Source organism: Balaenoptera acutorostrata, chromosome 8, assembly GCF_949987535.1.
Source record: "Balaenoptera acutorostrata chromosome 8, mBalAcu1.1, whole genome shotgun sequence".
Lineage (NCBI taxonomy): Eukaryota > Metazoa > Chordata > Mammalia > Artiodactyla > Balaenopteridae > Balaenoptera > Balaenoptera acutorostrata.
In genome coordinates this window covers 15,645,484-15,662,561 of record NC_080071.1, presented here as the reverse complement: position 1 = coordinate 15,662,561, position 17,078 = coordinate 15,645,484, and the positions used below count along the sequence as shown (strand labels likewise).

General features: G+C 42.1%; 1 pseudogene; it reads left to right on the top strand.

The window, feature by feature from the left end:
- The first annotated feature begins 2,138 nt into the window (after positions 1–2,138).
- Positions 2,139–2,938, top strand: LOC103016620 (polycomb group RING finger protein 5-like; annotated as a pseudogene).
- Positions 2,939–17,078: the final 14,140 nt, after the last annotated feature.

Here is a 17,078-nt window from a genome sequence, read left to right as displayed (position 1 = left end):
CCTGCCTTCCCAGAGTTTAGTCTATGGGAAAGATTAGCAACCTTTGGCAACTGCAATCTAGAAGAATAGATGCTGAATAGGACTAGTTACAGGTGCTGTGAGAGTAGAGAAGAGGCACCTAACCCTGGTTTGAGGGACTAGAGAAGGCATCTCAGAAGTCACAGAAGGCATGGAGAGCAAGCAACATCTAAGCACAGGTCTGTCTCACCAAAAAAAAAAAAAAAAAAAAATGTGGAATGGGCAGGGGCTGGCCAGGTGGCTAAATTGAGGGAAATGTGTCCCAAGCTGAGGAAAGAGCCTATGCAAAGACTTCAAGGTCAGTATGAACAGAGCACAGGGTGAAAAGGAACACACTGTGATGTGCTGGAGAGGTAAGAAGGGATAGGATCATGAAGGGTCTTGTTGGCCACTGATGAAATTCACACTTAATTCTAAGAGCAGCAGGAAACCAATGAAGAGTTCAAGCAGGAAAATAACATGGTTCAATTTGCATACTGGGATGACCTCTCAGACTGCATCATGAGGACTAGTTATCTGGAAGGAGAGCTAGACTGATAGAAGGAAGGCCAATTATGAGATGGTCAGGAATACAGACAAGTGGGCAAGTGGAAGTTACAAGAGTGAGACATAAGTGGTTTTGAAAGTGATTTCCCAAAGTAATTCAAAATTTCTAGGACTTGGGACTTCCCTGGTGGCACAGTGGTTAAGACTCTGCCTGCCAATGCAGGGGACATGGGTTCAAGCCCTGGTCGGGGAAGATCCCACATGCTGTGAAGCAACTAAGCCCGTGAGCCACAACTACTGAGACCGCCCGCCACAACTACTGAAAGCCCGCACGCCTAGAGCCCGTGCTCCGCAACATAGAGAAGCCACCGTGATGAGAAGCCCGCATGCCACAACAAAGAGTATCCCCCGCTCGCCAAAACTAGAGAAAGCCCGCGCACAGCAAAGAACACCCAATGCAGACAAAAATAAAATAAATTTATTAAAAAAAAAAATTTTCCAGGACTTGGTAATTGGTAGGGCTGTCAGAGGAGGAATCAGATGACAAGCAGATATGCAACTTGGAAATCTATTCAAAAAGGAAGGCAATATAAGAGAAACAGCAGGCTTAAGAGGGAAAATAATTATTTCTGTTTGAGAAATGCTGAGCTGTATGTGCTCATGAGACACCCAGATGGACAAGTTGCTTGCGTGGATGGTAAGATTGGAGCTCAGGAAGTTCTGGAGATAAAGATGTGGGAACCATCCTCATGCAAATAATAGTTAAAGCATTAGGGCTTATGAGATCACCCAGAGAAAGTGTGCAGAGGAGGGAGCAAAGTAAGAATGGGAGACCAGTCTTTAAAAGTTAAAAGAGAAGATTTCCAAGAGACTGAGAAAGACTGGCCTGAAAGATGGGAGGAAAGCCAGGTGTGGGCATCACAGGGGTCAGGAGAAAAGATTTCAAGAAGGAAGGAGGGACCATCATGTCAAATGCTGAAAGGACAAGTAAAAGAGGACTAAAATTAGGTCCCGTGGGTTCACCAAAAGAATAGATTTTTGTAGCTTACAAGAAGCTGCTAGAAGACAACTACACTCCTGTCTTTTATAGAGCTTTGAAGAATTTATGCTAATCTCCTGAGTTTGGGGGATGTGTATGAGTGAAGGCCTCAGGGAGCAGCAAGAGGAGAGGGTGAGAGTATTCAGATTAAAAAAGAGTTTGGAGGTGGTCCAGTGGTTAGGGCTCTGGGCTTCCACTGCAGGGGGCATGGGTTCAAACCCTGGTCAAGGAACCAAGATCCCACATGCCTTGCAGTGCAGCCAAAGAATCACGAGACAGCTTGCTTCCTCTACTCTGCTCTTCACATGTGTGAGGATACAACCGTGGTCGGCCACCTGCAAACCAGAAGAAGGCTCTCGCCAGCACCCAACCATGGTGCCTCCCTGATCTCAGACTTCCAGCCTCCAGAACTATATGGGAAAGCAGAACCACCAAAAGGAGTGATGACCAGCGATCTCATGAGAAGTCTGGATTTTATTTCTCATGCCTCAGGACATCCAGTTGGGAATGCCACACCAGCTCCTGGGACCAGACTTTCATCCACTTAATACCCCTGTTTGCCTGAACTACTAGAGCCAGTCCTAGCTAACCACGAATGGCTACCCAGAGGAAACACCTGGTGAAAGATTTCAATCCTTACATCAATCCTTACATTTCAATCTTTACCTGCTATATCTGTAGAGGGTATCTGATCAAGCCAACTACAGTGACGGAATGCCTCCATACCTTCTGTAAGACTTGTATTGTCCAGCACCTTGAAGACAGCAATGACTGTCCAAGGTGTGGCAACCAGGTTCATGAGACAAACCCGTTAGAAATGTTGAAGTTGGATAACACATTAGAGGAAATTATATTTAAGTTTGTCCCTGGACTACAAGAATAAGAACTTGAGTGGGAGTCTGAATTTTGGAAGAAAAACAAGCCTCAAGAAAATGGACAAGATAATACTTCAAAAGTTGACAAACCTAAAGTAGATGAAGAAGGTGATGAAAATCAAGATGATAAAGACTATCACAGAAGTGACCCACAGATTGCTATATGTCTAGATTGTTTACGAAATAATGGACAAGCAGGGGACAATGTAGTAAAGGGTTTAATGAAGAAATTCATTTGATGTTCTACACATGTAACTGTGGGAACTATTAAAAAATTTCTAAGTTTAAAACTAAAACTTCCAAGTTCTTATGAGTTGGATGTGCTGTGCCATGGTGAAATTATGGGGAAGGATCATACTATGGAGTTCATCTACATGACAAGATGGAGACTAAGAGGCAAAAACTTTTGTTGTCTGAACTGCTCAGCTTCACAAGTCTGCCCTCAGGATGGCCCTCTGTATCAGTCATACCCCCATACCCCATGGTATTGCAGTATCGACCAAGAATTGATTTTGGTTAGACCACGAGGCCTAGATCCCACTGAACGAATCCTGCACTATGTGTTTACCCATCGACAGACTGCACAGTGAATGGTGTGTGGACTGGAGGGACACAACCAGATTTTCAGCATGCGAATAAGGCCGTTGTCTGTCTCTAGATTGTCAGTTGCATTTATGTTGTTTCTATTAAGAGCAAACCAAGTGTCATTCTGCTACTGAACCATCTGCATAAGGTATCTGTGATGTCTCACAGTGTACAAGTCATGGTTGAAATCAGTTAGGTGTGCAGCCACAATTCAATCTTCTGAATATTTTGCTTGCCTGTTCTAAGACTGTTCTAATGCTTGATTACACTAGTAATATGGCTCAATCTTTGTGGTGTTGCTGTTTTCACATACTTACTATTTGATTAATTCTTGTTTAAATAGAGTACTGTACAAGGAACTAATAATTATTATATCTTGAAATTATTCTGTATGGGAAATATATTTAGAAAAGTGGTCCTTGAGCCACTGTTCTGTTTTAAAAAAAAAGAGTTTGGAGGTCAAAGCAAGGACACAAGCACTGCCTGGAAGCAAGCTTGTGTAGAGACTAATACTGTGCGGTTGTCTAGATTGGGTTTACCTTCTTTGCCTCATCAATAAAGCAGGTTGTTGTGAGGTTTAAGAGAGCTAATTGGTGTAATAGGTTTAAACAATGCTTGGTACACAATAAGCATACTGTGTTAGCGCCTCTTAGTATCTCCTTATTTTCTGGGGTCTCTGTAAACCTTCAGAATTCTGATGAAATCTTTGAGAAGATGAGCCCCTAGTACCAACTGAGATTGGATTCTCTCCAATCTGGCAAAAAAAATTTAAAAAGTGTTTAGAGGTAGACTTATGTTGATCCAAAAGAAAAAGGGGGGGAAGGGTAGAGAGGACTGGCTATGTCACTGCAGGAAGCAATGAAGTCTGTGAAAATAAACCAGGCCTTGGAAACTACCTGTGGCCCACAACCTAGTTTATAAATAAAACAGCCACACCCATACTATTACGTATGGCTGATTTCATGCTACAATAGCAGGGCTGAGTAGTTGCAACAGAGACGGTATGGCCCTCAAAGCTTAAAGTATTTAGTATCTGGCCCTTTACAGAAAAAGTTGCCAACACTTGGTATAGTCAATACTTTCAAAATATTATGAAAGCACTATAGAGAAAAAAGTTAAAGCACTTGGTAATTTAATTTATTGTAAATTCTATATAAATTAGTTGTATGATTTGGCTGCTCAAAAGTGAAATTAGGGCTTCCCTGGTGGCGCAGTGGTTGAGAATCTGCCTGCCAATGCAGGGGACACGGGTTCGAGCCCTGGTTTGGGAAGATCCCACATGCCACGGAGCAACTAGGCCCGTGAGCCACAATTACTGAGCCTGCGCGTCTGGAGCCTGTTCTCCGCAACAAGAGAGGCCGCGATAGTGAGAGGCTCGCGCACCGCGATGAAGAGTAGCCCCCACTTGCCGCAACCAGAGAAAGCCCTCGCACAGAAACGAAGACCCAACACAGCCAAAAATAAATAAATAAATAAATAAATATTTTTTTTAAAAAAAAAGTGAAATTAAACCATAGTTGGATTGCTACAAATATAGGATCCAGAATGATGGAGCAGATAGCTGACCAAGCTGGAAATATTATGCTAAGCTAGAAGCAGTACTATTGCAATCTAGAGCAGCACCATCCAAAAGAACTTTCTGCAAAGATGAAAATGTTCTTAAATCTGCACTGTCCAATACAGTAACTGCCAGCCACCTGTGGACACTGTTTGAATAAGGAACTGAATTTTAATTGTATTTAATTTTAACTAATTTAATCACATGTGACTAGTGGCTACCATATTGGGTAGTGCAGATATAAAGTGTTCAGCATCACAGAAGTACTTGTGTAATAAAAAGAAAACAATTTAATTCAATAGACCTTTTTAGTCCTTTCTTCTGGGGATACAAAAGTAAGATTCAATTAAAATATAGCAAGTATATAGATGCTCACAAAACTAAAATACATGAATATAAATGCCATTATGATAGATAAAAACTGAGTACCCAGTATGTGCCAGGATTTAGGCAAAGTTCTCAACATTTACTATTTTATTTAACCCTTCAAGAAATCGGTGAAATAAATAATTATCATCCTAAATTTCATATTTTAACAAAACACTGAGCACTAAAAAAGACGAAATATGCAAGATCACAAGTGATAATTGAGTTTCAAACATAAATCTGCCTGACTCTCACACCAAAGGTTCTTTCTACATAACAAAGAATGAATTATATATCGTAGGAATACAAATAAGGGAGAAATGTATTCTGCTTTTAGAGGGTCAGACTTCTGGGATAGGGAGAGCCAAAGATAGCTAGGGAGGATAAGTGATATTTAAGCTGAATCTTGAAAGAGAAGGAGTTCTCCATAAAGATAAAAGGAAAAGACCGTTCAAGGCAATGGGGAACAGCATGAGGAAAAGACACAGAGCTGTTGAAGGGCCCAAGAGTTGTGGGTAGAGCATGGGATCATGACCTTCAGTAGATTACTTTTTGTGTTCCTTCTATATGCTACATACTGCTATACTATATACACACATTATCCTAAGCATTGTGGAACGTAAGATAAAACAAATGATCAAAACACAATCCCTGCTTTTCACAAACACATAATGTAATAGAGGAGACTAACAAATATACAACCGGGCTGGTTGAGATACTAGAGTTACAAATTACCCTGAGAGATCAGGGATTGAGCCTCTAAATCATTGGAATGTGATAAAGCCTCAGATTAAGTAAGCTTTAGGTTTGTATCAAGTATAAGACACTAATAAGGATGGCAGGGGGAAAAAACCAACCAGAATGGTCAATGGAATGTTAACAGAAGGAATTTGTGAGGAATTGGGAGATGTTTAGTCTGAAAAAAGTCAAGGTGAGAAGCACATGACTTCTATCTTTCAACGTATGAAGGAACATCATGGAGCAAAAAGACCAATCTTACTCTATATGACCCTAGATAGTTCTACACAATGAAAATTTTGCTAGCAGATGACAGGATTCTCTCCTTGACCAAACTGTGGTCTGGCGTCTCTGCGTTTTCTTTTTGTCTAGATCCAAACTTGGGCTCTGTCCTTGGCCCATTTAGTCCAGTGTTAGCAAAAATAGTGCTGGGTCTGTTTAGTGAAAATTCCCCACCCTTGATAGCTGATCAAATTCCTGACCCATCACCCCTGTAGGGGTGGAAAACTTTTCCCTTCTTCCCTTCTAGGTTTGTTGGATGGTCTAATAATAAAATTGACATAAGACAATTTAACAGGAGAAAGACAATTCTAATTTTGCACATACAAGAGCCCCATAAAAATATGAGACTCAAAGATGGGACCAAAGCAGACAACTTTTTTATACCTTTCACACAAAGAAACAGTAAATCTGTGAAGAATTGAAAAAACAAAGTATGGGCTTGGGGTAGTAAATTAGTGAAGAAGTTAACAGTTTGCTTTTATAGTCTTCTCAGCCCTTAATTCCCTCTCTCTGGTGATGAGGACACCTTTACCCTCCTGGTACAGGAAGGGCACCTTTCACATGGGAGATTTATTTCCTTTTTTCAGGGGGACAAAGAAGGGTCAGAGTGTGTTTCTTGCACCAACTGTTTCTCAAGTAACTTTAATTCAAAACAGTCAATATGCCCAAAATGACATATTTTGGAGTGGCATATTCTGCTCCCCTTTGCCCTCAATATATTATCACCCTGCCTTGCCTGCAGCAAGAATCCTATCAAGTCAGTTTAGCCAGAATCCCCCTTATCCTTGATGTTCCCTGTCGGTAACTTTTATCCACTGACCCCCACTCTGCTCCTTGTCTATAACACCCATTTGTCCTTCTTATATCTGGAATTGAGCACAATTCTATACTGAGGTCTGTCTTTCCCTATCACAATAGTTCCTGAATAAAATTTGCCTTCACCAGTTTAATTTCTGTTCAGATGATTTTCTTTGATACAGAACAGTCTGGAAATGTCACGAGTTGCCTCAAGAAGACATCTATCTCTAGAATAGTCCAAGGAGAGGCAGTGAAAAGATAGTAACCATAGAGGTTGTCCAGAGACACTGCTCTAGATTCAAAGATGATCTTCTGCCCCTGATATTCTGGGATTCTAGCATAGAGCTGGCATCAACATTCCACTAATTTTTCTTGTAGCTCAACTGCAATCACTTTTCTGATCAGTTCTTCAAATTGAATCGGAGATTGTGTATATTTATTTGCAATAATTTAGAAGTATAATTTGTTATTCAGGAAAGAAATTCATTCTATTCTCCAAATTTTTTATCCTGGTGAATCTCATTCTGATACTAAAAGAGTTGCTCTAACTTAAATGACACTGTCTTTGATGCCACAGATTCTATACTTTAGAAGGCAGCACCCAGGACCTCTGGACTTCAAACCCAAGATATTGGCCTTTTTAGGACAATCTCAGACTCCCTAAACAAAATGTCTAATATAATATGCATTCTGAAGTAATAAATTAGCATTTCTTTTCAAGTACTTTATAATTCAGACTTTTCACTAGTCCATAATTTTAGCCTTCTCTCATGTTCCCACACTCCCTTTGCTGATTTATCTGCCTGTCTCTAAGATCCATTCAGCACCCTTCCTCTGCCCTGCATGGAGGCTGATCCATGCAATAGTACTTCCCAGGTTCCCTTGACAAGGTTCTTGTTAGGTTTAGCCAATGAGAGGCACTGGTGGGAAAATGGAAAAAACTTTCTCTTTCTCTCTCTCTTTCTCTCCTCCTTCTTTTCTTCTCTCCCTCCTTTTCCCTCTCTCTGATTTGGATTGTATTTCCAGCAGCAACTTGTCTCTTCTGTGGTCCTAGCTCCTGCCAGTCTGCCTCACCATGGTTACTGCTCCCACCAGGTTGCCTGGCCCCTGGAGTCCTGTACCCACTACCTTCTCCCTTTGTCCCTCCAACAGTGGGGTGACCAGGATACAGCTCCTGTTTTTGCTAATCTCTGGCTTGACTCTCTGTCCCCTCCACTCTGTGTGTGTTTGGGGAGCAGAGGGGTAAAATATACAGAACATAATGTCCACTTTATTCTTTAACTTCTCCAATAACTTCGTATCTGAAAACTAGTTTCCTATACTAAATTCTGTTAAACTACCTCTGTGTTTCTATTTTCCTGGCTGGATATCACCCCATTCTCTAATTTAACAGAGGTTTTGTATAATTCTAAAGTGTGGGTTTAAATATTGAGTAGAAATCACCAAAAGAAGCTGTACTAATTTAACGAAAACCTGTTTTTTCACTTGGTCTACATCTTTTTTTTTTTTTTTTTTTTTTTTTTTTAAGGGAAATAGAAAATCACTTTATTTATTTATTTATTTATTTTAAACATCTTTATTGAAGTATAATTGCCTTACCATAGTGTGTTAGCTTCTGCTTTTTAACAAAGTGAATCAGTTATACATATACAATATGTTCCCATTTCTCTTCCCTCTTGCATCTCCCTCCCTCCCACCCTCCCCATCCCACCCCTCTGGGTGGTCACAAAGCACCGAGTTGATCTCCCTGTGCTATGCGGCTGCTTCCCACTAGTTATCTATTTTACATTTGGTAGTGTATATATGTCCATGACACTCTCTTACCCTGTCACATCTCACCCCACCCCCTCCCCATATCCTCAAGTCCATTCTCTAGTAGGTCTGTGTCTTTCTTCCCGTCTTGCCACTAGGTTCTTCATGGCCTTTTTTTTTTTTTTCCCCTTAGATTCCGTATATATGTGTTAGCATACTGTATTTGTTTTTCTCTTTCTGACTTACTTCACTCTGTATGACAGACTCTAACTCCATCCACCTCATTACAAATACCTCCATTTCATTTCTTTTCATGGCTGAGTAATATTCCATTGTATATATGTGCCACATCTTCTTTATCCATTCATCTGTCGATGGACATTTAGGTTGCTTCCATGTCCTGGCTATTGTAAATAGAGCTGCAATGAACATTTTGGTACATGACTCTTTTTGACCTATGGTTTTCTCAGGGTATATGCCCAGTAGTGGGATTGCTGGGTCGTATGGTAGTTCTATTTGTAGTTTTTTAAGGAACCTCCATACTGTTCTCCATAGTGGCTGTATCAATTTACATTCCCACCAGCAGTGCAAGAGTGTTCCCTTTCCTCCACACCCTCTCCAGCATTTATTGTTTCTAGATTTTTTGATGATGGCCATTCTGACCGGTGTGAGATGATATCTCATTGTAGTTTTGATTTGCATTTCTCTAATGATTAATGATGTTGAGCATTCTTTCATGTGTCTGTAGGCCATCTGTATATCTCCTTTGGAGAAATGTCTATTTAGATCTTCTGCCCATTTTTGGATTGGGTTGTTCGTTTTTTTGTTATTGAGCTGCGTGAGCTGCTTGTAAATCTTGGAGATTAATCCTTTGTCAGTTGCTTCATTTGCAAATATTTTCTCCCATTCTGAGGGTTGTCTTTTGGTCTTGTTTATGGTTTCCTTTGCTGTGCAAAAGCTTTTAAGTTTCATTAGGTCCCATTTGTTTATTTGTGTTCTTATTTCCATTTCTCTGGGAGCTGGGTCAAAAAGAATCTTGCTGTGATGTATGTCATAGAGTGTTCTGCCTATGTTTTCCTCTAAGAGTTTGATAGTGTCTGGCCTTACACTTAGGTCTTTAATCCATTTTGAGTTTATTTTTGTGCATGGTGTCAGGGAGTGTTCTAATTTCATACTTTTACATGTTCCTGTCCAATTTTCCCAGCACCACTTATTGAAGAGGCTGTCTTTTCTCCACTGTATATGCTTGCCTCCTTTATCAAAGATAAGGTGACCATATGTGTGTGGGTTTATCTCTGGGCTTTCTATCCTGTTCCATTGATCTATATTTCTGTTTTTGTGCCAGTACCAAACTGTCTTGATTACTGAAGCTTTGTAATATAGTCTGAAGTCAGGGAGCCTGATTCCCCCAGCTCCATTTTTCGTTCTCAAGATGGCTTTGGCTATTCGGGGTCTTTTGTGTTTCCATACAAATTGTGAAATTTTTTGTTCTAGTTCTGTGAAAAATGCCAGTGGTAGTTTGATAGGGATTGCATTGAATCTGTAGATTGCTTTGGGTAGTAGAGTCATTTTCACAATGTTGATTCTTCCAATCCAGGAACATGGTATATCTCTCCATCTATTTGTATCCTCTTTAATTTCTTTCATCAGTGTCTTATAATTTTCTGCATACAGGTCTTTTGTCTCCTTAGGTAGGTTTATTCCTAGATATTTTATTCTTTTTGTTGCAATGGTAAATGGGAGTGTTTTCTTAATTTCACTTTCAGATTTTTCGTCATTAGTGTATAGAAATGCAAGAGATTTCTGTGCATTAATTTTGTATCCTGCTACTTTACCAAATTCATTGATTAGCTCTAGGAGTTTTCTGGTAGCATCTTTAGGATTCTCTATGTATAGTATCATGTCATCTGCAAATAGTGACAGCTTTACTTCTTCTTTTCCGATTTGGATTCCTTTTATTTCTTTGTCTTCTCTGATTGCTGTGGCTAACACTTCCAAAACTATGTTGAATAATAGTGGTGAGAGTGGGCAACCTTGTCTTGTTCCTGATCTTAGTGGAAATGGTTTCAGTTTTTCACCATTGAGGACAATGTTGGCTGTGGGTTTGTCATATATGGCCTTTATTATGTTGAGGAAAGTTCCCTCTATGCCTACTTTCTGCAGGGCTTTTATCATAAATGGGTGTTGAATTTTGTCGAAAGCTTTCTCTGCATCTATTGAGATGATCATATGGTTTTTCTCCTTCAATTTGTTAATATGGTGTATCACATTGATTGATTTGCGTATATTGAAGAATCCTTGCATTCCTGGGATAAACCCCACTTGATCATGGTGTATGATCCTTTTAATGTGCTGTTGGATTCTGTTTGCTAGTATTTTGTTGAGGATTTTTGCATCTATGTTCATCAGTGATATTGGCCTGTAGTTTTCTTTCTTTGTGACATCTTTGTCTGGTTTTGGTATCAGGGTGATGGTGGCCTCGTAGAATGAGTTTGGGAGTGTTCCTCCCTCTGCAATATTTTGGAAGAGTTTGAGAAGGATAGGTGTTAGCTCTTCTCTAAATGTTTGATAGAATTCGCCTGTGAAGCCATCTGGTCCTGGGCTTTTGTTTGTTGGAAGGTTTTTAATCACAGTTTCAATTTCAGTGCTTGTGACTGGTCTGTTCATATTTTCTATTTCTTCCTGGTTCAGTCTCGGCAGTTTGTGCATTTCTAAGAATCTGTCCATTTCTTCCAGGTTGTCCATTTTATTGGCATATAGTTGCTTGTAGTAATCTCTCATGATCTTTTGTATTTCTGCAGTGTCAGTGGTTACTTCTCCTTTTTCATTTCTAATTCTATTGATCTGAGTCTTCTCCCTTTTTCTCTTGATGAGTCTGGCTAATGGTTTATCAATTTTGTTTATCTTCTCAAAGAACCAGCTTTTAGTTTCATTGATTTTTGCTATTGTTTCCTTCATTTCTTTTTCATTTATTTCTGACCTGATCTTTATAATTTCTTTCCTTCTGCTGGCTTTGGGGTTTTTTTGTTCTTCTTTCTCTAATTGCTTTAGGTGCAAGGTTAGGTTGTTTATTCGAGATGTTTCCTGTTTCTTGAGGTAGGCTTGTATTGCTATAAACTTCCCTCTTAGCACTGCTTTTGCTGCGTCCCATAGGTTTTGGGTCGTCGTGTCTCCATTGTCATTTGTTTCTAGGTATTTTTTGATTTCCCCTTTGATTTCTTCAGTAATCACTTCGTTATTAAGTAATGTATTGTGTAGCCTCCATGTGTTTGTATTTTTTACAGATCTTTTCCTGTAATTGATATCTAGTCTCATAGCGTTGTGGTCGGAAAAGATACTTGATACGATTTCAATTTTCTTAAATTTACCAAGGCTTGATTTGTGACCCAAGATATGATCTATCCTGGAGAATGTTCCATGAGCACTTGAGAAAAATGTGTATTCTGTTGTTTTGGGGTGGAATGTCCTATAAATATCAATTAAGTCCATCTTGTTTAATGTATCATTTAAAGCTTGTGTTTCCTTATTTATTTTCATTTTGGATGATCTGTCCATTGGTGAAAGTGGGGTGTTAAAGTCCCCTACTATGATTGTGTTGCTGTCAATTTCCCCTTTTATGGCTGTTAGTATTTGCCTTATGTATTGAGGTGCTCCTATGTTGGGTGCATAAATATTTACAATTGTTATACCTTCCTCTTGGATCGATCCCTTGATCATTATATAGTGTCCTTCTTTGTCTTTTGTAATAGTCTTTATTTTAAAGTCCATTTTGTCTGATATGAGAATTGCTACTCCAGCTTTCTTTTGATTTCCATTTGCATGGAATATCTTTTTCCATCCCCTCACTTTCAGTCTGTATGTGTCCCTAGGTCTGAAGTGGGTCTCTTGTAGACAGCATATATATGGGTCTTGTTTTTGTATCCATTCAGCCAGCCTGTGTCTTTTGGTGGGAGCATTTAATCCATTTACATTCAAGGTAATTATCGATATGTATGTTCCTATTCCCATTTTCTTAAATGTATTGGGTTTGTTATTGTAGGTGTTTTCCTTCTCTTGTGTTTCTTGCCTAGAGAATTTCCTTTAGCATTTGTTGTAAAGCTGGTTTGGTGGTGCTGAACTCTCTCAGCTTTTGCTTGTCTGTAAAGGTTTTAATTTCTCCATAGAATCTGAATGAGATCCTTGCTGGGTAGAGTAATCTTGGTTGTAGGTTTTTCTCCTTCATCACTTTAAGTATATCCTGCCACTCCCTTCTGGCTTGCAGAGTTTCTGCTGATAGATCAGATGTTAACCTTATGGGGATTCCCTTGTGTGTTATTTGTTTTTTTTCCCTTGCTGCCTTTAATATGTTTTCCTTATATTTAATTTTTGACAGTTTGATTAATATGTGTCTTGGCGTGTTCCTCCTTGGGTTTATCCTGTATGGGACTCTCTGTGCTTCCAGGACTTGATTAACTATTTCCTTTCCCATATTAGGGAAGTTTTCAACTATAATCTCTTCAAAAATTTTCTCAGTCCCTTTCTTTTTCTCTTCTTCTTCTGGTACCCCTATAATTCGAATGTTGGCACGTTTAATGTTGTCCCAGAGGTCCCTGAGACTGTCCTCAGTTCTTTTCATTCTTTTTTCTTTATCCTGCTCTGTAGTAGTTATTTCCACCATTTTATCTTCCAGGTCACTTATCCTTTCTTCTGCCTCAGTTATTCTACTATTGATTCCATCTAGAGTATTTTTGATTTCATTTATTGTGTTTTTCATCATTGCTTGGTTCCTCTTTAGTTCTTCTACATCCTTGTTAAATGTTTCTTGCATTTTGTCTATTCTATTTCCAAGATTTTGGATCATCCTTACTATCATTATTCTGAATTCTTTTTCAGGTAGACTACCTATTTCCTCTTCATTTGTTAAGTCCAGTGTGTTTTGAGCCTGCTCCTTCATCTGCTGTGTGTTTTTCTGTCGTCTCATTTTGCCTATCTTACTGTGTTCGGGGTCTCCTTTTCACAGGCTGCAGGTTCGTAGTTCCCGTTGTTTTTGGTATCTGTCCCCAGTGGCTAAGGTTGGTTCAGTGGGTTGTGTAGGCTTCCTGGTGGAGGGAACTAGTGCCTGAGTTCTGGTGGATGAGGCTAGATCTTGTCTTTCTGGTGGGCAAGTCCACGTCTGGTGGTGTATTTTGTGGTGTCTGTGGCCTTATTATGATTTTAGGCAGCCTCTCTGCCAATGGATGGGGTTGTGTTCCTGTCTAGCTAGTTGTTTGGCATAGGATGTCCAGCACTGTAGCTTGCTGGTCGTTGAGTGAAGCTGGGTCTTGATGTTGAGATGGAGATCTCTGAGAGATTTTTGCCGTTTGTTATTACGTGGAGCTGGGAGGTCTCTTGTGGACCAGTGTCCTGAAGTTGGCTCTCCCACCTCAGAAGCACGGCCCTGATGCCTGGCTGGAGCACCAAGAGCCTTTCATCCACACGGCTCAGAGTAAAAGGGAGAAAAAATAGAAAGAAAGAAAGAAAGAGGCTATAGTATAGTGAAGTAAAATAAAGCTATTGTAAAGCAAAGCTATACAGACAAAATCTCACCCAGAAGCATATACATATACACTCACAAAAAAAAGGAAAAGGGGAAAAATTAATATATCCTGCTCCCAAAGTCCACCTCCTGAATTTGGGATGATTCGTTGTCTATTCAGGTATTCAACAGATGCAGGCACCTCAAGTTGTTTGTGGAGCTTTAATCCGCTGCTTCTGAGGCTGCTGGGAGAGATTTCCCCTTCTCTTCCCTGTTCGCACAGCTCCTGGGGTTCAGCTTTGGATTTGGACCCGCCTCTGCGTGTAGGTCGCCTGAGGGCGTCTGTTCCCCGCCCAGACAGGATGGGGTTAAAGGAGCAGCTGCTTCGGGGGCTCTGGCTCACCCAGGCCGCGGGGAGGGAGGGGTACAGAGGAGGCGGGGCGAGCCTGCGGCGTCAGAGGCCGGCGTGACGTTGCACCAGCTCGAGGCGCGCAGTGCGTTCTCCCGGGGATGTTGTCCCCGGATCCCGGGACGCTGGCAGTGGCGGGCTGCACAGGCTACCGGGAGGGGCGGTGTGGAGAGTGACCTGTGCTCACACACAGGCTTTTTGGAGGCGGCAGCAGCAGCCCCAGCGTCTCACGCCCGTCTCTGGGGTCCGCGCTGATCGCCGTGGCTCGCGCCCTTCTCTGGAGTTCGTTTAGGCGGCGCTCTGAATCCCCTCTCCTTGCGCGCAGCGAAACAAAGAGGCAAGAAAAAGTCTCTTGCCTCTTCGGCAGCTGCAGACCTTTTCCCGGTCTCCCTCCCAGCCAGCTGTGGTTGCGCCAACCCCTTCAGTCTGTGTTCACGCCGCCAGCCCCAGTCCTCTCCCTGCGATCCGACCGCAGCCTGAGCCTCAGCTCCCAGCCCCGCCCGCCCCGGCGGGGGAGCAGACAAGCCTCTCGGGCTGGTGAGCGCTGCTCGGCGCCGAGCCTCTGTGCGGGAGTCTCTCCGTTTTTCCCTCTGCGCCCCTGTTGCTGTGGGATCCGCGCTGATAGCCGCGGCTCGCGCCCTTCTCTGGAGTTCGTTTAGGCGGCGCTCTGAATCCCCTCTCCTTGCCCGCCGCGAAACAAAGAGGCAAGAAAAAGTCTCTTGCCTCTTTGGCAGCTGCAGACTTTTTCCCCGGACTCCCTCCCGGCTAGCTGTGGTGCGCTAACCCCTTCAGGCTGTGTTCACGCCGCCAGCCCCAGTCCTCTCCCTGCGATCCGAACCGAAGCCGAGCCTCAGCTCCCAGCCCCGCCCGCCCCGGCAGGTGAGCAGACAAGCCTCTCGGGCTGGTGAGTGCTGCTCGGCGCCGAGCCTCTGTGCGGGAACCTCTCCGCTTTGCCCTCCGCACCCCTGTGGCTGCGCTCTCCTCCGTGGCTCTGAAGCTTCCCCCTTCCGCCCCCCGCAGTCTCCGCCCGCGAAGGGGCTCCTAGTGCGTGGAAACCTTTCCTCCTTCACGGCTCCCTCCCACTGGTGCAGGTGCCGTCCCTATTCTTTTGTCTCTGTTATTTCTTTTTTCTTTTGCCCTACCCCAGTACAGGGGGAGTTTCTTGCCTTTTTGGAGGTCAGACGTTTTCTGCCAGCGTTCAGTGGGTGTTCTGTAGGAGCAGTTCCACGTGTAGATGTATTTCTACTGTATCTGTGGGAAGGAAGGTGATCTCCGCGTCTTACTCTTCCGCCATCTTCTCCAATACCCTGGTCTACATCTTAAGTGATGGCTTTTGTAGCCTCCTCTCTTCCTACAAATCTAGTTTAAAGTACCTCTCCACAACACAAAAGTAGCCATTGCATCATCTTATACTTGAACACTTATTACACCTTGAAGTGTCAGAGATTTCATTTTGGATTCTCCTATTAGACTTTAAATCCAATTGAATTAATACAAATCCTTCAATAACAAAATCTATTTGGAAAATCACTCACAGGAATCCCTTTATCTCTTTTATTTTATTTTCCATTCTTATTTTTTTCCTGCCTATTGCCTTTTTCCCCTTTCCCCCATGGAAATAAAAGACATGATCAGAGCAACGTTTCAACAGCCCACCAACATGACCTCTATCTTCCTTCATGTTATAAGAAGGAGATGTTGCCGTGGCAACTCTGGAAGAAACGTGCTTGACTTTCTGGACTGCAATCTCCAAAAAGAACTGTCTTTCAGATCTTAATCTATCCTCAGGTGAGAGACCTGATATTGTTTTAGATAGGATTTCTTTCTTTAATGTGAGACCCATATTTGAAGGACAATTATGGATTGTCCCCGGCCCAGAGATGTTTGTCAGGTGGGCACTGTTCACCTGCAGACCATTTTGTGCTCAGTTGCCTCTCATTCTGCTAAATGCCAGGACCATTCTACTGCCTCAGAATCATGAATTTTGACAATTAACAATTACCGAGCCTTTATTATGTAAAATGTTGCGAAAGAGTGGCCAGTCTAAAACTCTCTCTCTAAATGGATAGTATTCTCTTATCATTTCCTTTTCTCTGACCATTGTGGTCTTTTCTGCTTTCTTTTTTCCACTTTATATATTCTTTTTTTTTTTTTTTAATTTTATTTATTATTTATTTTATTTATTTATTTATTTATTTATTTTGGCTGTGCTGGGTCTTCGGTTCGTGCGAGGGCTTTCTCTAGTTGCGGCAAGTGGGGGCCACTCTTCATCGCGGTGCGGGGACCGCTCTTCATCGCGGTGCGCGGGCCTTTCACTATCGCGGCCCCTCCCGTTGCGGGGCACAGGCTCCAGACGCGCAGGCTCAGCAGCTGTGGCTCACGGGCCCAGCTGCTCCGTGGCATGTGGGATCTTCCCAGACCAGGGCTCGAACCCGTGTCTCCTGCATTAGCAGGCAGATTCTCAACCACTGCGCCACCAGGGAAGCCCCACTTTATATATTCTTAATACTAGACTCCTGTCTCTGTGAACTCACTGTCGTACCTGAATTGAAGAATAGTCCATTGGCCCCTGTGTCAAGCATGTCTGTATGCATCAGGGGGAACAGATGAAGTGAAAAGTCACCAACTTTGGGAGTGGAGAAATCGAGAAGCGGGGACAATCCATGCCATGGCAGACA